This window comes from Peromyscus eremicus, chromosome 6, assembly GCF_949786415.1.
Source record: "Peromyscus eremicus chromosome 6, PerEre_H2_v1, whole genome shotgun sequence".
Lineage (NCBI taxonomy): Eukaryota > Metazoa > Chordata > Mammalia > Rodentia > Cricetidae > Peromyscus > Peromyscus eremicus.
In genome coordinates, this window is record NC_081421.1 from 97,442,874 (window position 1) to 97,464,439 (window position 21,566).

The following is a 21,566-nucleotide window of genomic DNA, read 5'->3' on the forward strand; positions in this document are numbered from 1 at the left end:
ATGTCACAGGGGGTCAGGGCAGCAGGAGGAGGCAAATGGTGGTAGAGGAGGAGTCCTCTCCAAAAAGTGAGAGGTGAGCCACTGACCTCAGCCTTCTGACCAGAACCAGAGCAAAGCCACAAGCCCTGAACTGACAGCAAGTTTGGGCTTCTTCCCAAACTGTCACTCTGCAGCTCCAGAAAGCTGAAAGGAAAAGATGGAGAGCCCTGATGGGGAGTCCTGAGGATGTCCTGATTGGAATTTCATTCCCAGACCACACAGTGAGCTCCTGAGCTGCCTTAATGTGCAGATCCAGCTGGGCCATCTATGAGACCTCACCATCAGGACACAGGATCTTGAATACAGCACCCATATGGTTGTGCTGGCTGCCTATAGCCACTACTTCCAGAAGATCTACATGATGGAGGTTGGGGGACTGTTATGGTAACAGGGGTGGCAGGACAGCTGCTGGAAGAGTAAGGGCCTGTATGTATCAGTGTGACCCGGACTTTGTAGGGCCTGAGGCCCTGGGTGCCCTGCTGGAATTTACCTACACAGCCACACTGACCATCAGCAGTGCCAACACGCTGTCTGTACTCCAAGCTACCTGGCTCCTAGAAGTCCCCTGTGTCATTGTTGCCTGCATGGAAATTCTACCAAGTAGTGGGCTAGAAGCCACTAGCTCAGATGAGGATGACTGTGAGCAAGCCTGACGGAACCTGGAGGCTTTTGCCACTGCCACCACCACAGCCTCAACCTCAGATGTGCCCCATGTGAAGACAGCCCTCCACAGGAGCCCCTCCAACCACCACTACCACAGCAGCTTGACCTGTCGCCTGCCACAGCTGCAAGCCCTGGAAAGCTTTTCTTCAAACCAAGGGGGGCTTAGCAAAGCATCTGGTCCCTGATGCAGCCACAGTACTCGCCCATCCCTTGACTTACAAAGAAGGGGGAGCTGGTAGAGTAGGCAACAGTGGGAGCAGTGGGTTTACGGACAGCTAGTCCTCCCACAGGTGACGCCTCACCTCCTGACTGGTACCAGAACTATGAGGTCTTTGAGAGTGAGGAAGAAGAGGAGGAGCTGGTATATCCTCCAGCCTATGAGCTAGCACAGAGCAACGAGCCCACAGTATCTACCACCAGAGGGCTCAGATGAATATACCATTAATCCTGACCTGATGGCCAAGACAAGTTGGTGCATAAATGCCATTCACAAATGCCCAAAGAGTGCCCAGTCTGTCACAAGATAATCCATAGGGCAGGCAAACTACCATGCCACATGAGAACCCACACTGGTGAGGGGGCCTTTGCCTGTGAGGTCTGAGGTATCTGCGTCACCAGGAACGACAAGCTAAAGATCCACAGGAGAGCGCCCCTACTCATGCCCACATTGCCCAGACGGCTTCCTGCAGAGCTAAGACCTCAAGAACCACATGTGCCTACACACTGTGGACCTGCCCTATGAGTGCCACCTGTGCCACAAGGCTTTCACCAAGGAAGACCACTTGCACCACCATCTCAAATCTAGAACTGCCTGGAGGGGTGTACCAAAAGGAGGAGGATGTGCCACTGAACTACCCACCACCCTCGACCACCATATCCACTTAAAAAGTGATGATGTAATATATTAGTAGGAAGGTCAGGTGCCCTGGGCCTCATCTTAGTATTTCAAGTGAATGGGGAGCCCAGGGCTGGGGGAACCTGGGGCTTAGTCCCAGATAGTGAGGACAATGTGGCCTCCATTCTCTCTACTTGTTGCTTTCCCACTCCCTGCCTTAGTCTGGGAAAGTATTTTCCCCCTCTCCACTCCCTTCATCTACCCCTGCACCACCCCACCACTACCACCACCACCACTCCGCCTTGGGTGTAAGAGACACTAAGAAATAATAATTTAAAATTCATTTAAAAAACGACTTTCTAGGTAGAAGTTTTATTGACAAAACATGATGTGACACTAAACCTCTTCTCTGTAAGAATTTACACATTTTCTGTTCCTCAAAACACTAGAGTAGGTATTGGTTGGTTCATACACTAGAACTGATGGTTCTAGACTACCGTCTGAGGATTTTAGATTAACTATGACCCACCAATTCCAATGTGTGACACATGACAGCACTTGGCATTTTATATTGCAAAGAATAGTGATTTGTTTAACATTAGGTGAAACAACAAACAAACAATCACACCAGAGCAGGTTTGAATGGGGCTGTAAAGCAGTACTGTTAACTTCAGAAGCCACTCAAACGATACACACATTTATTCTAAAGGCACTTGAACATGCTCTCTCCAGAAGCCCACACCCACACTTGAGCTTGTCTTATCCTTTCTCTGGCATCTACTAAATCTTGTGCTTAAATCATGTTAAAATTTCTTTCTGATAAATTCCAATTCTGCTTCAAACTGACTTGTCCTGAAATTATTTTCCATAGCACAGTCAAAAACCCCAGCCTCACCTGGATAAATATTTCTGAAGAGAAATCCTAAGGCAGTTAGGCAGTGGAGAGCAGTTTCCCCAGCCAGTAGCCACACTGCTATTGACAATTAAGAGTTTTTCCTTGAGTTTGGAGGTTCCATTTTTCTTCCTTAGGTAACCCCAATAATCACTGTTATAAACAACTAAGAGAACTACCATTACACTCAAACACAACAGCACTAAATGCACTAAAGGAATTCTGTGATGTGCTAGATGCTAAGGCATAAGAAGGTGACTGTGGCTTCTGTTCTCTTTTCAAGGGTAATGTCCTCTACTTCAACTTGGTTCATGGCCAAAAAGATGAAAGAGAACATTGCCAGCATCTAGTTTCAGTTCTCCAACAGGAGGAAATGGAGTAAGGCAGGGGCCTAGAAACCTCTAGTTAAAAAGCACTGACTCCTCCTCACTGGGGCACATAGGTACTGAAGCAGGATGAAAGGCTAACATTCTTGCCACAGTTTTGTCTCTCTCCTTTATTTTGGCTTAATATGTTATCCTTGGGTCACTTTATTCCTGTATAAAATAAAGACTCCTCCAAAATAAAATGAGGGTAATTGTTGTCTAGGACTGACAGCCTCACCCTGGAATGGAACTAACCATCTGAAACCCCCCCCAACCCCTCCAGCAAAGAATTCTGTCTAAGATTACCTTTCAAGACCTGATCAGAGATGATGTTAAGTAAGAACTTCCTCCTCTAAATCTAATGTACTGGTAAGTTTCCTCAAGAAGGACTTAGGGTCATTTAAGCCCTTTTTTAGTTTCTCTTCCCAACATGGCCACACTGAACTTATCTCTGCTTTTAATTTCTGTCTCTTTAACTGGTATATGGGGACTGGTGGCTGAGCCCAGGCTTCTGCCCTAAAAGCTCTGGTTACAGGAGGAGAAATGCTGTGTGCATAATTTTTGCCCTAACAGTCACTCGAACGTGCCTCATAGCTGGTGTGAGACTGTGGCAATTATTAACACTCCAGGCCATGCATTCTAAAGAATAGACCCAGAAAGTTGTAGCCACAAAGGTGCTTGGAGCCAGAAATGCCTTTCCTCCATGTTTATGCCAGATTACTGTTTATGAGCAGCTAAACTACCTGATCTAAGTCACTGTACCATCTCTGTCTATAACACCAGGATGAAGAATCATCATGGTCTTCCCAGAATTGAGGATTTCCCAAGGGATGGGCATTTCAATACTACAAATGCAAAATTCCTGAGCAAATCAAGCAAGTGGCTCACCTCATAGCTTTGTCCTCACAGTTCCTTTTTCTGCCCTTGAGACTTGAAAGCGTTACTTCACTTACACTAAGACAGTTGCTTCTACAAGCCTGAAAAGGTAAAAACCTGACAAAAGCTAACACCTAGGAAATTAATCCACTTTATCCCACTATATAATGAAAGGTCAAAAGTTCACACACATGCATTCATGCACCCTATTTAGACACAGACACACAGACACACACACACACACACACACACACACACACACACACACACACACACACGGTCAAACGCAGCTCTACTTCTATGGCTACTACTTTCACATGAAAGCAATATCTGGTTTCCTAAAGTAAATTATGACTAGAAGTTTACACTGAAAGTAAAAATCCTTTCATAGACTAGGAGCAGAATTCTCAGCTGGGGGTTGGAAGAGAACATACCATTTAGAAAAGTATGGTCCCCTGTTTTCAGTTACCTTTCAGTTTTCTTTCCCACCTTAAAGAAAAAGAGGTGGGAAAGGGAGAGAGATCTGGAGACAGCTCAGTGGTTAAGTGCACTGCTTGAACTTCCAAAGGACCCAGGTTTGATTCCTAGCCCCCACATGGCAGCTCACAAGCATCTGCAACTCTGGTTCCAGGGAATCTGACACCCTCTTCTAACTTTCTATACCCCATGCATGCATGTGGTACATAGACAAAGATGCAGGCAAAACAGCCATACACACAAAAATAACATAAAATTAAAATGATAAAGTGTGCCCAGTACTGTAAACTAATTGGACTATCATCCACTAACAAAATTCAGGATAACCATTAGAAGTTAGTGACTAGATAAGGAGATTTTCAAAATCTACCACTTTACTAAGTTTTTGGTTTTGATTTACTCAGAAAACAAAGCAACAACAACACAAAAACATTTCTATGCTTGTTTGCACAAAATTTTCAGGTTTGCATATAATCTTCAGGTATGCAGTTTACCACAGATATGAGACAAAAATTCTGAATGAAAAGGAAGAATGTAGTCTATTTTACAAATTTTGTTTTTTGTTTTTTGAGACAGGGTTTCTCGTGTAGTTTTGGTGCCTGTCCTGGATCTTGCTCTGTAGACCAGACTGGCCTCGAACTCACAGAGATCCACCTGGCTCTGCCTCCCCAGTGCTGAGATTAAAGGAGTGTGCCACCATGGCCTGGCCTATTTTACAAATTTAAGTCTCCCCGTCAGAAGTTTCTAGTCAAAATTTCTAACACAATCACTTTTAAAAGAAAAAAAAATTACCTGTGACTAACAACTAATTTGAGAAGTCATGATGAAAATATTATATTCATATGGTATTACTGCTTATACTAACATATTCCATTATAGGAAGTGAGACTGCTATAGCTCTTTGGGAGTACTACAAACAGGCAGATCTTGCTTATAAATGAAAAACAAAAAGATATTAACCATTAGCAATAGCTTCAAAAAGGTCATAAGGAATGCAGAATGGCTGATGCTTTTGTAACATCCCAAGCTAGGCGCACTCACACTCCTCACTCTAATCAGCCACAGTTATCCTCTTCCTAACATCTGCAGTACAGGTGGCAAAGCTGTAGTGAGAAACTCAACCCTTCTCCTTTATCAGTAATAGCTGGCCCCTGGCCACATAAGAGTTTCTCCTCAACCATCAAGCGGAAGGAAAAACAAAAGCAAGGCTAGAGAGAAGACACAAAAATAGATATCAACAAACACTGCACTCGGGACCCCAAACCAATTTATGCCTAATCATGATAAATTTAGCTATTTAAAACTTCAAAGTTGGATTTGATAGTTTGTAACACTAGCATTCAGGAGGCTGAGGTAGGAGGATCACTATGAACTCCTAGCTAGCCTAGGTACAGAATGAGACCCTGTCTCAAAATGAAAATGATGATGAGTAATAGTAATAAATATAATTTTATATCCTAAGAAATAATAAAACACAAAATTTAATCATCTAAATGAAATGATCTTCAAATTTTAGGGCCCAAAAGACTCACTTCAAACGTTAAGCAAAAATGCAGATTCCAAGGTCTCCAGCAAACAGCCCGTGACTTGGGTAGAAAAGAATGTGTATTTAAAAAAAGCAGCTGAAGATTTCTTTGTCATTCACCACCACACTAACTGGTAAGAATCTAGCACTTAACACTTCAGTGCAGAATAATACAAGTGATACACTGAAGAAACTGTAGGTGTAAACTAGCAAGACCTGAGGTAAAGCATATCTCTTTGGAGAATTCAGAAAAGCACACTGTACCACCTCGATCCTTAGGAACACAGAAGAAGCAGCTGAACAATCTCAAAACATTTACAAGCTTCTTCCTGCTAAAATTACCTACCATCTCCACGAGTACATGAATAAAGCTTTTAGGACTATGCCTGTAGTGAACATGTGGCCATCCTGTTCACTGTCATTCCTTTTAGGACTGGGTTTTCCCTCTCATCTAATTCATTTCACAAATTCTGAGTTAATTTATGTTGTTAGTGCATTACGAAAATGGAATTTCCTAGTAAAATATATCAAGATCAACTTAGAAATATAACTAAAATGGTTGCCGATGAATAATTAAGATTTTGGCTTGGAAGTATATTTGATAATCCAAGATCTCTTTTTCAGTTAGTTCATTTCTGAAGTATGGAAATTTTAAGTGACTTATAATGAAATAAAAAAGTAAAAGAAAGCACGATCCATAAATCCTGTCATTAGTAATCTTTGTAAATGAAGCCAAATATTTAATTTCTTTGAGACTAATTATCTAACCTGCCAAATGAGACTATCAAATTGGAAGGACTTGAACATCCTATTATAAAACCTGCTCAAAACTATATTTAAGAACAAGTTTAGAAAGAGCTAGGAAAATAACTTACTGGGGGAGGGGCATGAAAAAGAGGAAAGGAGGTAAAAACGCTAAGTTTAAGGAGATTGAGGTGGTATGATCATAAAAAAGTATGATCAAATCAATGGAGTACTAAATTTAAAAATAAGAAACGGGTCAGGCGGTGTTGGCGCATGCCTTTAATCCCAGCACTCGGGAGGCAGAGGCAGGCAGATCTCTGAGTTCGAGGCCAGCCTGGTCTCCAAAGCGAGTTCCAGGAAAGGTACAAACTACACAGAGAAACCCTGTCTCAAAAAACCAAAAAAAGAAACAAATTCAAGTTGATTTCCAAATTAGGTTACAGAGACTCTTCAATTGACACAAACTTCATTGCACATGTTAAAATATAAATTAGGCTTTGACAGATCAGGAATGAGAATCTCCAATTTATTTATTTCTGAAACAAGCTCCCTAGGGACATGGGACTGCTGGTATTCATATAAAGTAACTGTCCACATAGTTCAAGATTTAGCCAACACTCTAACAGTCCTAAAATAGTCAAGACAAGATCATGGTCAAGCAGTCAGCAATGCAAACCTGCAAGGGAGCAGATTACTTTTCAATCACAAATATGCAAACAACAATGTGCTTAAAATAATTTAAGTACCTAATGGACTTAATATGTAATGTTTTAATTGACTTGATAAGGAGCCAATCTCTAAACACAAGGCTACAGTTTAGCTCTAAAACATCTCTAGCTTTTAAAACCTAAAGATGCTTTAAAACTTCATTGTTGCCACAATCAAGAGATCAGACCCAGGTTTTTTGTTTTGTTTTGTTGGTCTTTAGTTTTTGGTTTTTTTCTAGACAAGATTTCTCTGTGTAACAGCCCTGGCTGTCCTGGGTCTCATTATGTAGACCAGACTAGCCTTGAACTCACAGAGATCTGCCTGCCTCTGCCTACAGAGTGCTGGGATTAAAGGCATGTGTCACCATACCCAGCTGAGGTCAAGTTTTAACATTTTTGTTCCACAATTGCTATCCAGGTGATAACATTGAGAACTACTACCCCAAATGGGTAACTGTGAGACAGCATCAGAGCAAAGTCTAAAAAAGTGACAATCATCTGTCTCAATTTTTAGATGAATTAATGAATATGTATGTATTAACTGAACTAAGAATACCTGACTTCATCTACACAGCCAATTAGTTACTGAAATCACTATATCATGAGTTTAAGTTATAAAATTATTCAAGGAACTGTTGATCAAAAAAATCTTAAAACCTAAGCCAAGTTGTTCATCCTCAAAATGATCACAAATTTTCACCATATGATAATATGAACCAACTAGGCATCTAGTATCACAGACTAATGAGCCTCAAAAGTAGCAAGCATCAAAAGCAAATGGGGGGTTTATGCAAACAGACTGCTAGGTGTGCCCTCACAAGGTAGATCTGAGATGAGCCACAGAATCTGGTATTTTAGCGAATCCACAGGTGATGCCGAAATTACTGACTCAAGAGCCATTTTCTGAGAATCAATGATAGTGATAAAAATGTACAGTTGAAAAACAATGTTCCTTTTTTTAAAGAAAATGGTGTGATTGAATCACTTTTGGTGTTTATCATATCCTAGTTATGCACACACACACACACACACACACACACACACACACACACTCCTAAAAGACTTAGGTTTCTTTTTCTATAATTCTGCCAAGACTTGACCAGCTTGGTACTAATTATCTCCATGCCTCTGCATCATTTGATCAGCATCCAGAAAATACAGAAATTCTTTGTTTTGACTCTGACTTCATCCTTATACAAACAGAAGAGATCCTAAGTTATCTAACAGATTTTCTAAAGTTTAAACTTCTGACAAACGTTTATTTTCTTTAAACCATGCTTTATGTTTTAAAATACTGTGCTATAACACTTTACAACTCTTTTAATGAGATTTTGTTGATATAAAATCAGATGCATAAAAGTCACTGTTTAATAAAGGAGCATCAGAGAAATTCACTGTGTCTTATGAAGAACCTACCCAAGTTTTGCCTCCTGAGGATTAATATAACTTTGCTGTTTTTCAATCTAATAGTCCATATGATTATTGTTTTGAGACAGGTTTTCACACATTAGCCCAGTCTAGCCTGGAACTCTATATATTTATAACTCTTTATTTATTTTAGTGGAATACAGCATTTAAATCTGGAAGAAATCTAGGCTAAATTTTGATCTCCCACAATGCAACTCTATTCAATTAGCAATTACTTAGAATTCTTAATGTTACAGAAATGTGTTGGAATGCATGGGACTTTCCTCTACTTGTTAAAAATATCCTTTATTTGATATCACTAAATAGGTTTGTGGATGAGCTATAATAGCATTATTGAAAGTCACAAACTAAACATTCATATAATGTCACAAACATGTTTTTGAGTTTTAAAAAAAAGTAGTCCAGCCAAATATTAACGTAAAACCACAATTCTATGTATTTTCTGTATCCTGTGGAAGTCTTCACTAGTAAACTAATAATAAACTTGTCTATTGCCACAAAATTCAGGCACAAGCACCATGAGAAGCTCTTTGCAGACCATTAGATTAAAAAACAGCAAACTTATGAGTCCCCCGGGACCAAAGACTTGGGTAGGTTCTTCATGAGGCACAGTGCATCTCTCTGATGCTCCTTTACTAACAGAGGAAAATGTAATTTTGTGTCTTTTATGCATCTTGGATTATACTAATATATCCACAATGAACAAATGTCAAGCAGTCTTTTGTATATCACTGCTGTCATTACTGGTTTTGCAAAACTAATATAAATATACTTAAACACAGTAATATATTTTATGTAAAGTAATATAAAATACAATTAAAAGTATTTTCATCTAAAAAACAATTGGAGTCCTAATTTAAGTACTAAATATAACTGAGTTCAAATCCTTTCCTTGGACAAAGGGACAATGTCTATAACGAGCTACTCATTGGCAAAGTCAAAACTATCACTCAGGTTTCCTGATCCTCTCTAGTAGTATATCATGACCGAAACAGGTAAAGACTTTCCAAAGTTGTCACTACAACATATCAGATAGCAGGTCAATTATTTTCTTGAATTCTGAGATACACAAATCAAAATAGCAGAAAAGCCTTAGTACTAAACTTAAACCTTTATACTGAAAAGCCCTCTAATACTTATACTATTAAAAAAAAAAAACTATAACACTTTTCATTCGAAGGTAGATTTCTACCATGCACCTGGCTGCTTGTTGAATAAGTGGCTGGATTACCTCTTAAATTTCTCAGATCACAAAGAAATTAACATTCCTAGTTCACAAAGATTCACCTTTGGTGAAAACACTAGGAGTTGTAATAGGAACAGGGTTGCATTTAGGCAATTAAACTAAAATCCTTCATATATACATATATGTATATGGAGAGAGAAAGAGAGACAGATTAGTGAAGGAATTTTAGTATTTATGTATTTTAGTATTTTCATATGTATATGTAAAAAATATATATACATATATATGTAAATCATAAAGTGGTCAGGGTCCATAAAGGCTGCATTAACTACGATAAAGGTCTCAGACCACGTTCTTAGCCCTACCACCCACCTTTAAACCCATCAGTAGGATCTGGCATAAGGACTCTTGAAGAAAGAGAAGAACTTTATCTCCAAAAGGATACACAGGGTAAGGAGAAAGGAACGAAGCAAGGATATCCAGAAGAGGTTGGGTCTATGTTTTGTGCACAGTTTAAAACATTGGAACAACATTCCAAAGTGCGCTTATTTAAAAGATAACTGTTCTAAGTTCCTTTTCTGGCACACAACACTTTTGTTGTTTAAAACCACTTAGTTCAAATACTATTGCCTATATGTGCTCAGGTGTGCAGCTATCCACTGGGGCATAAGCAACCTACCAGTGGCCACTCCCCTTGCCCAAAGAAAAGTTACTTCCTACACAATAGCCATCAACTTCCAAGAACTCTTCAGCTATGATCTGTGGTAGCCCCTCCTTCATCCATTGTGGAATTTTGTCTGGCTTTATGTTGAGCAGGTCTTACATTGGTAACTACAGCTGCCCTAAGTTCCTATGTGGCACAGACATATCATGACCTGAGGAAATTTCTCAGCATTCTTTCCCATTCTCTACCTCTGCTGGCTTCCCTCTTCCATCCTGTTCCCTGAGCCCTATGGGTGAGAAGTCAATAATGACTGCATATGCCATGGCTGAGCATATGCAGTCATTATTCTCAGCGCTTTGATCAGCTATGGCTCTCTGCATTAACCATTACCCATTGCAATAAGAAGCTTCTCTGCGCAAGGTTGAGAATGGCACAAATTTATGAACATAAAGTATTTAGAAAGCAGTGCAACAAAATGACCATTTATCAAAACAACAATAGTAAGTTCCCCCGGGGTCCTATAACCTCCCTAACTATAGGTCTTAACTACGTTTACAGTAACAAGCATGAATTCCCTCCTGTGGAACTGCCTCAAATCCAATAAAGAGAGCTCTTGGTTAACCCAGTTGCCGGTCTTCCCACTACTGTTATCAGTGCCCACATCTTGCTTTGCAGGTTGCTGCAGGGGCCAGTATGGAACTACTGATGTCTTTTCTTAGGATCTTGCACAGTACCTTCTAGAACTACAGAAGGTGTGGGGCATACATAGGCTACAAAGAGGATGCGGAAAGAAATTTAGATAAACAGAGCTTAAGCTTTAAGCTGTTTGTGCAGAGAGTGGATACAAATGGTACCAGAGGAAGTTAGTTTAAGCGGTTTGTACAGAGAATAGATACAAAGGATGGCTAAAAGGAAGTTAGCTTGGGTTGTTTGTATGGAGATTAAAGACAAATAGTGAGAAAGGACATTAGCTCAAGTTATTTATACTAAAAACAGGAGATATGTCAGGACATAAACAACTTGTAAATAGGGTGATCTTTAAAATGATTGGTTGGTTCCTTCACCCCTCCTAGGTTTCTGAGGTTTTCTGGTATAAAAGAGGCTTACTGCCTATCAATAAACGAGTTCTTGCTTGACTTGACTCCCCACTGCATCTGATTGTCTCCTGGTAAGAGGGAGGCTGGGAAATGGGTGAGCAGCGCAGTGCACACTTGCCTTTCCTCGGTTTCAGGCTACTTCTTCACAGGTGACCTAAGTTCCTTGTGGTCCCCACAAGAAGCTACACTGGAGGAAGAGTTTCCTAGTCACTTCCAGCTTGATTTCTCTATGTCCTGTAATCAAACTATGTTGTGTCTTTAGCAATAGGGTCCTGTCATCTATCTATAGTAGGCAACTACGAACAATGGCAATAACCTAGATTGTTTTGAGTTCCCATGGGAATTTCCTGATTTGTAGTCACGTAACATGTATAGATTTTAATAGTCTTCATATTTCATGCTTTTCTCCTTTTTTATTCCTGGGCTAAAATATATTAAAATTTGTCTTAATCTTAAACTATATCCTTAATCTCATCCCTTCTCCTACTACTCTGCCCAGAAAGAAATGGAAGGGAAGTCATTTTGAACAAGAATTTTGGTAATTACCAAAGGAGAAGCTTAGAATAAAGGAAGAGGGGGAAAAAACAAAAACAGCCCACCTGGGTAGCATTTTCAACACCTGCAGCTATCGTAAAACGTCCAGGTGAGGGAATTCAAAGGCGTCCAACTCTTCTTTCTAGCATATGTAACCCACCCCCAACTACTATTTCACGACATTGGGCACACTCACCACGATCAAACATAAATCTGAAACAAACACTAAGTACAATTAATTACTGCTACGGCTATTTCTTGTATTAGTCTCACTCAGAATTACTTGGGAATGCACTTTTATCTATTAGATAAAATATTAGGTATATTCAAAAGAAAATACTCCTACATGAATGTGATCTTTAAAGAGTTCTGCAACATGACTTTTCTACAGATCAGACCTTCCTACTGTGGCTGACTATGTGGAACAGAGGTCTTGGTAACCCTTATGGTTTCTACACAGACAATCCCAAAATCCAAAAAGAAACATTTCATGTTTGAATAATCAAGCTTGAGAGAGAACAGCAAAAGTATCAACATATGTACAGAAACCTAGGAAAATTCTCTACTTACACTACCTTGGGAGGAGCTAAAAATAACATTTAATGATGTTTGAATATCGTTATCTTTGGTGAGAACTGTTTATCCAAGGTGGTATATGGATGTGTGCTCTCCTTAGAGGGAGAAGATAGACAGAAGTAAATGTTAAACTCACATCAATATATGCAAAGGCTAAAGCCAAAGAAAAGTTTAGAGATACAAGGAAACAATAATCCGAGGTGTGACCTGAATGTCAAAAGCTGGGTAGGTGAATATCTGAAATGAGAGAGTAAAGACCGGGGATGTAGCTCAGTGGTAGAACTCTTGTCGGGCACAAAAATGAAGTCCTTGGTTATACCCCCCAAATCTCTCTCTGTGTCTCTCTTCCTCTACTATCCCATTCTCTCTATTAACCCATTCTCCTTACTTCATTTATCTCCTTGTTATCCACCTCTCCATAGAAAGCTAGGGCACTTTAGAACGGAAATGGCCTGAAGCAATTGCCTCAAGGGATACATACTGTCTCCTTATTGGGTATAAGACTAGTAAGGGTATTCAGGGTGCAGCTAGACAATGCGTAGGCATGAAGGTTGGCTAAAGACGTGGTGTTTTCAGATAAGGGGCACAGTAAAATGGCCCCTAAAGAAGATGAAGGGTAAGCAGCAAGTAAGCAGTGATGCAAAGGGATCCAAGGCAAAGGTGAGAGAGGGTAATAATGGTAAGGTTGAGAGTGAGAAGACTACACAGAGACAGCACAAGGTGAACGAGAGTTCTAAGCAGTGTGAAGGGAGGGCTTTATTAAGAGAATAAGCATAGAAGAGTAGGCCAGACTAAATAAGCGAGACAAAAGAAGGGTAAGCTCAGAGGTAACCCCAAGGTCTGTCACTTGGCTGATGCAGACAGGGGTGCCAGACACAGCTTGCAAGTTGAGTTTGAACTCTTAAGCCTTCGAGATAGTACATTAAAAATGTCATAGCTGGGATTATAGACCATATATTTATAAACAGAAATCTAGTATACATGCACAAATAACCCTCACCAAAGAAATGAAGAAAAAGAGTGAAGGTTTGAGAATTTTTTAAAAATGTTCTAAAGAATGCCCAGAAAAGACAGAGGAATAACCAGAAAAGCAGATGAAGAACACTGTCACAGAGTAGGGGTGGGAGACTCCATCAAGAGGGAAAAAAAGGGATGGACACTATGGGGGGTGGGGCGTTTATTGTGTAATTTCCACAGGACTATGGAAGGATTTCAGAAAATGAGGTGTTTGGTATACCTCCAGCACCTGGCTCTCAGCAAGAAACTGAGGTCCTAACTTTGAAGTCTTAGGGACTATACTGGTCATCTCAATAAGTGAATTGAAAACTTGAAGACTTTATATCATCTTATAGTAATATTCTACTGCCTCCTAGCCAGAGATCTGAGGCAGATCACGAATACAATGATAGAACACACAGTTTTGTAAACTACAGATAGGGAAAAAAAGCTAGTTTGGCATGGTTATACACAATCCTTTAATCCTAGCTCTCTGTAGATGGTGACTGGAGGATCAGCAGTTTAATGTCATCCTCTGCTACACAGTAAATTTCAGCTAGCTTGAGATACATGAAACCCTCAAAAATAAAACAAAAATCTGCATGAATATCTTATTATTTTCTAAAAGATAACTATCATTTCTAAGATAAGGTTAGAGTCAGAGAAAGTAACTATATCCTACCCATAAATATCCCTAGTATATAGCTCAGCTCTGGGATGAGAGGTCCCATGTCGGATGCCAATGCCACAGGCAAACCTTTGCTTTAATTACATTCACCCTCAGATCAATACTCTGGTTTCTTGCTGTGACACAGCCAGCTCACAGAAAGAATAGCACAGAGTCTAACACTGAAGCATGGCTGCTTTTCTTTGAATGTTTTCCTGTTGTTCCAACAAGGTTTTCTCTTTCTCTGTTGTCCTCGCTTTGTTCTTATTCACTGCATCTTATTTCCCCTTCTAGATTCCATTATCCTAATCATATCTCTATTATGACATATTCTTATAAATGTCTTCAACATATTTTCAAAGTCACAAGAAAACAGAGTTAGTGATTAGCATTAATTTCCTTAAAACAGCCTCAACCTAGCCTTTATCCATAACTTTCTCTGCTTCCCCCAGCTCTGTCAAATAAACAGGCAAACCTGTTTGACTAGTTTGCTGTAAACCCTACTCAGTAGAGAGACCAACTGGACAATGGATAAAGCTATGGAAAGCACACAGACCAAGTTTCTTAGGTAAAGTTGTACAATGCCTGCAGTGTAAGGCAGATCTTTCAGAATAGTAAGAATCAGCACACACTCATTTATGTCACTGTTAGAAATTTAAAAAAAAAATCCTCTTGATACACTCTTCTACATTATCAATATTATTATGGCAATGGTGCAGAATAATAGGAAGCCCATTTGAAATGGTGTTTAAACTTTATAAACGAGCTAGGTGTGGGGACACAGAGTATTCTGCAAGCTGAGACTAGAGGATTACAAATCTGAGATCAGTTGTGCTACACAAAAAGACTGTAAAAAAAACATCTGATGGTTGAATTACATTCAATTATAGAGGTGTGTCCACATGTTTTTGCTGCTGTGCGTGTACTTAAGCAGAATAAAAAGCTTTGAATTTGCAAAATAGGTTACTCAAAAGAGGATTCTTCCCATGGATGTTCTTTGATGTTGCTCTGAATAGCAAAGTCCTTTAGTTTAGTTTATTTAAAATGAGATGCTTTTAAACCATCAGCTGAAAAAAAAAGTATTTATATGATACAATAAGGAGTGTAATTAATATAGCAAAATATCAACTATATAATTTTAAAACTGTTTGTTATGCATATATGTAGTATAATGTATGTGTGCCTGTGTTCTGGTAGTTTGGACACATGTGTGGAGCTCAGAGAACAACCTGGAGTTTCAACCCTCACTTTCTACCTTATTTGAGACAAACTCTCTTGTTTTTGTAACTGTGCACACCAGGCTTGAGAGCCTGTGAGTATCCAGGGATTCTCTTGTCTCTACTTCCCATCTCACCATAGGAATCATGGGATTACAGATATGCTCCCATGTCTGGCTGTAGGTTCATTTTGAGGATCCAAACTCATATGCTGAGGCCTGTGGAAGAAATTTTTACCCTCCTAGACTATCTCCCTAGCCCTTAAAAGCATTTTTACAAATTTTCAATGTTGGCCCTATTTTCTTCAGGTGTTTTGAAGTTTTATAATCATATGATTCAACTTATGCAGCATAAAGAACAGATACTGTAGCAAATGTGTACAAATAATTTTACTTTTCCAATACTTGGGCATACACTTGCATTTTTTCTCACTTGGAGAAATACTAGTTCCATAGTTTCTTCCCATTAAAACAAGGTATACTCAATGCTTAATGCTAAAACATGACTTAGAATCTTGAAAACATTTTAAGCATTACAAGTTGACATAAATAATCGAAGGCCATAATGAAAATCTCCAAAATGTTCCTCCTACACAGTCTTCCTATCTAATAAAATACTTTAAAACTTAGGCAACTTTCTAGCCTGAAACCAACAGTTGATTTCAAACCTGAAACTTAAGCTATCCTAGATACTCTACAATTCATAAACTTTCATAAACTCAAAAGTAGCCTTTTTGTTCTGGCTATTACACACTGCTTAATACCTATCTACATGTAACACTCTAGACCAATTTTAACTTGGCCTTGCAGTCTCTCTAAGAGGGTATTGAAAAAGACAATAAATATCCAGTGTGAAATACTAGAATTTATGCACACACAACGTGGAACAGAACAAAAATCTTAAACTGAAATCACACAGCTCTCTATGCTTTGCAAGTAATAGGACCATGTACTATAAGTAAACAGAGTAGAAAAAAAAAATCACAGAAAGTCAATTCTGCCAAACAGAGATACTGATAACAGAAAACATTGCTACAGTCTCTCAAAGCTATCAGTATAACAAATTGCATTTCACTTTTAAATTGTTAAAACATTAAATTTCATTTTTTCAGTAAATACTTATGTGTCCTAAAGCTATGCACTACTGAGAGTGCTATACAAAAAAAGTGTGAATTAGCCATAGATATGATAGACTAATAGACTTACTAACTTGCCCTAAACATAATTACATATAACCAACCAATCACAATAATGTCTTTCAACTAATGTGTAAACAACATGTACAGAGTTCAGGTATTGGATGGTTGCCAAACAATTCATATATGTTAACATTTTACTCTCAAAATATTCCCTAGTAAGGATATTTATACATTACTATAATAAACTTCAGGAGAGGAGGGGAAAGAAAATAAACTCCATGATCATCCTTTCATTGCTGTACAGGTTGATCATAACTTGTTCACAATACTGAGTTTAAGGCCCTGGATAACTGGGAAATGTCTTCTGAAACACTTGATACAACATTAGTTTGTTGGTTGTTTTATTTTTACATTCCAATCAAAGTTGTTCCTCCCTCCCTTCTTCCCAGCCCCCTCCATTCCACTCCTCCTCCTTCACTTGTTTCTCCTCAGATACAGGCAGGCCTCCCATGGATATCAGCCAGCCATAGTATATCAAGTTGCAGTGAGACTAGGCACCTCCTCTTCAATTAGGGCTGGATGAGGAAATCCAATAGGAGGAATGGGTCCCAAAAGCAGGTAACACAGTCAGAAAAAGACCCTGCTCCCACTGTTAGAAGTCCCACAAAGAAGACCAAGGTACACTGCTGTAACATACATGCAGAGGACATAGGTCAGACCCCACGCAGGCTCCCTGGTTGTCTGTTTAGTCACTGTGAATTATCAACCCAGGTTAGTTGGTTCTGTGGGTGTTCTTGTGGTGCCCTTAGAATACCAAGAACATCGGTTTGAGGGACAGTTGATGTTTAAACACCGTTCAGCTGGAGCAGAGGCTCTTCTGGGAACTCAGCATCCCACTAGAACTCTGGAAGCAACTCCTATCCTCTCTTCTAGGGCTTGGATGAGCTGGCTTCTTGGCTTCCTTCATATTTTTCAATATCTGCTAATCCACTGGCGTCCCAAGCAAAGCACTACAAATTGGATCACCTCATAAATGTTTTTGAAATAACCTCTAGACCCTGTCAGCTTGCACTTTGGGAACTAAAATTCACTCTGAGTCTTCTAAATCACAAATCCAAGGTCTGTTTTCATTAAAGCTGCTCCTACATATTAGCAACAAACAGGTAACCTTCTAAATGCTATACTTAAGCCTATCTATCATCTCTGATCTCACAGAAGCCCTGTAAAACACTTGCTTTGTTGCCTGTTTTGCAGACTAAGGCTAGAAAATGAACTGCCATCCCCAGGACACAGAATTTACCTGAGTGAAGGTAGAGCAAGACTGTCTAACGCTCCTCCAATCACCACCCGATGGCTCACTTCTTGAAAGTCTCTCCTTTCCCCTCATTCTGTCCTGCCCTCTTGCTTTCCAAGGTCTCATTTTTTGTTGGTCTCTATTTCTCAATCCAGTTGCCAAATTTTAGGATCTCCCCAGTTGTCTATTTTCCTACTAACTCTTGGTACCTTTCCTGGTAAGCCCATCAACTTTCAATGTTTACAATTATGCAACCTGCTACAACTGTCATCCCTGCATCCATCCACTAATCTACCTACTTACTATCTAACCTAGGCCCTCTCTTCACAAAACTTTGTGACATGACTTACTGCATACACATCTCTAATGAACTTTCCACACCACTTCAGGTTCTGTGTGCCCCAACCTGAACCTGACACCTTGACTTCTCAAATCTCAGTCTCTTATCCCAAATTTCTGTATTCCACCAGCATACCCATCTCCTGCTCTTATAGACTCTACCACTTAAGTTACCTTGGTACTCCCTCTTCTTCATTCAAGTAACACTTATATATTAAGTCTTCTTATCAAGGTCATCCCAAAACATAAAAGCTGTTCCTGTCTCAGATTTCTGAGAGCCATCCTTCCAGACTGCTGTGAAAGCTGACCTCTCAGCACATCACACCTCTTTTAAAAGCAACTCTGCATAGAAGGAGATAACCCTCAGGATGGTAAACAAACATCCAGGATCTTATTTCTGCTAACCTTGATTTTATGTCACCTTCCAGGAATCCTTGAAAGTCTTCTTGAATTGATAACTAGCCATTCACAAATCCCTACTCAGGCACTGGGATCACACTTCTACCACAGCACTTAAACAACAGTGCTCTTCTATTTCATTAATGTTAGTTTCTTGTTTTGTCTCAGATGTGCAAAACATGTTATAGTGTATTGAGCTGTTGTTTAAGTGCCAAGACACTGTGCTTCCCCATAATTAAAAAAAAGTTCCTATAACTCTAGATCACACAGGTTTCCCTCTTAGACCTAGAAACAACCTTAGTTAGAATTGTTTGCATAATCTCAGTGCACAGAGACTGGCAATTGGTATGCTGTTAATAAATACCTGTTAGAGGAAAGAATATATGTTCATGAAATGCTTCAGATTAAGAATATATGACTAACACAATTTTAAAGACTAATAGACTTTCCTCAAACTGATTTGATTATGTAGCTCCTCCTTAGACAGGTATGCAAAGTAACATTTAAATAATTGAACAAGCATCCAGTATGGTTAGCAGGATTATCAAATTACACTTTTACTTAGCTTCCAGGATAGGGGACTATTAACACTACACCAGGTTAATGAGTTTCACTGACAGAAAGAGGTACATAAATAACCTAAGCCCACATAAGAAAAGTAAACATTTTTAAAGGGTCTGATTCGATTTAAAAAAAAAAAAAGCCAAATTGTCTAAAGTGTAGACACTCTTTTAAGGATCTCTCATACAAAATTTTCTGTATATAACCACATTAAAACCTTGCATATACAGTCACTCTTCTGAGAATCACAACCTTTCAGCCCATAATACAGCAAAGAGCACATGAACAAAAATTGTCTGTCACAGAATCTACAGGCTTTGTATGTGGCAATGGATACATCATTTCACTAGGACAGAAAAAAAAAAAAAAAAAGAAAAACAGATGGATACAGCATCAGGACCCGCTCCCAGCCTGACAGCAGAAAGTGATAGCTGATAACAGAAAGGAGACCCAGACAAAAGCACATAAAGAAGAATGGTACCTCTGTCTCCATTCTAGTACTTCAACCAGGCAGGCAGAGACCATAAACTATAAACAAAAATAGTTCTCTACACCTCAACAAATGGCATTCTTGAATCCTTTATAGATTCATACTTATAACCCAGACACCACACACAAAAAAAGCACATCCAAAAATTCTGAAGAAGGTTTATAAACTGCTTATTTTAATGGCTAGCTTTTTTGGTGATTAATATAGGGTGAACTACCCAGAAAGTAAGCACCAACTCATATGTTGTCAGTATAATATATATTGCATAAGCAGGCAAAAGTAGCCATTGTTTGTGTGCGTCTGCAATTTTCAGGTGTACTCTGGAAATTAAGAATTAGTTAATAAAGAAATCTGGATTGTTTGAGATGCAGATCCATAAATCATTTTAAAACAGAGTCTGAGAATTGAGGGTAAGTTTTACCTTCAATTTTTAAATATATTTAAACAATATATTTATTTAATATTTAAATAATAACTAAACTCAAGACTGCTCACGGGTACCTTGAAATATCCCAATTTAAATGACTAGAAAGGTTAACTATCAAACAACTCATCAAAAAAAAAAACCCTTACAAAATCTTGTCATGAAATGTATTTATTGAATTTGTTTATTATAACAAGTATTCTAAGTATCAGTACAAACACAAAACTGTAAAGTTAAGACTCAAAGAGCTCAGATCTCTGTGGCAGAAAAAAGCAGAAGAATGGCCAGTAGAATGCCCAGTTGTTCAGATGTGCCCAACAAAGCTGGGCTGTTGTTCTAAATGCCGACACTGCTTCCTCACAGTTTAAAAATGTTCCTGTAACGCTAGATCAGACCACAGTAGACGTGCACGTAACCTTGCCGGTGGCAGGTAAATCCGTCCTTCTCTCTAACACTATCTACAAGACTTAAGGGTTGTTGAACAGACATGGTCAGATCAAGCACCTCAAGCTGCCAAGAAATAGTTTCTTCAGGAAAAGTTAAACTGCAAACTCACATTTAATTTGATTAACAAAATTCTTCAGGAAAAGTTAAACTGCAAACTCACATTTAATTTCATTAACAAAGTTCTGCTTAAGGGTATGATTTTTTTCAGTTAATTAATAATTTAAAAAAAAAGCCTAGGGACAATATGTGACTGGTAATGCTATTAGAATAATTAAGGAAGACTTTCTCGCCCTTTTTAAACAGTGCCCTTTTTTTTGGTCTGGGCACATGGGTTAAGGAAGTCTACATCCAAGAAGGTATTTGTTTGGGGGAACGTGGGATTATAGATAGAACTAGCGGCATATTTGGCATCCAGGCAAACTGCCACACATTCTTGTCATTAGTTTTGAAAAGGCGAACAAACAACAGTTGTACAAGGTGACAGCCTAAGATGACCAAAAACCTTAGTGCTTTTCTTTGAAGCTTTTCTGAAGGCAATCACGTGAAACAGGAGCCTGTGACTAGTCCTGACACTGTATCACAACAGTGGTTTCCAGATAAGGAGAGGATTAAGAAAGTCACCCCTTTCTTCCCTTGTAATAATCCCTCCACCAACCCAGAGTTTCCCCCTTCGTTAATTTTCTGAACTGGGAGCACTTTCCTGCCTCTGTCCCTTCACGTCCTTCAGCACTCAAAAAGATGCTGAGGGCTGGTCCCAACACAGGCACCGCAGCGATCCTGTCTCCCTAAGTGTTGCAGAGTGACAAATTCTAAGTCCCCAACTTCCTTAACCCTGCAAACTCAATTTTGGAGCACACGGATCAGGTCCTGACTGGAGACACCTCTGAGCGTCCTTTTGCCCGGACGCACTGCATCCTTGTGCGAGCCCAGCGCTCGGCCGGCGATGCCTGTCCTCCCGCAACCCCCGCAGCATCCATCCATCCGGA

The 21,566-nt window shown here is 39.3% G+C and overlaps 1 pseudogene; it reads left to right on the top strand.

Annotated features, from left to right (window-relative positions):
• The first annotated feature begins 209 nt into the window (after positions 1 to 209).
• On the top strand, positions 210 to 1,587 carry LOC131912693 (zinc finger and BTB domain-containing protein 7B-like; annotated as a pseudogene).
• Positions 1,588 to 21,566: the final 19,979 nt, after the last annotated feature.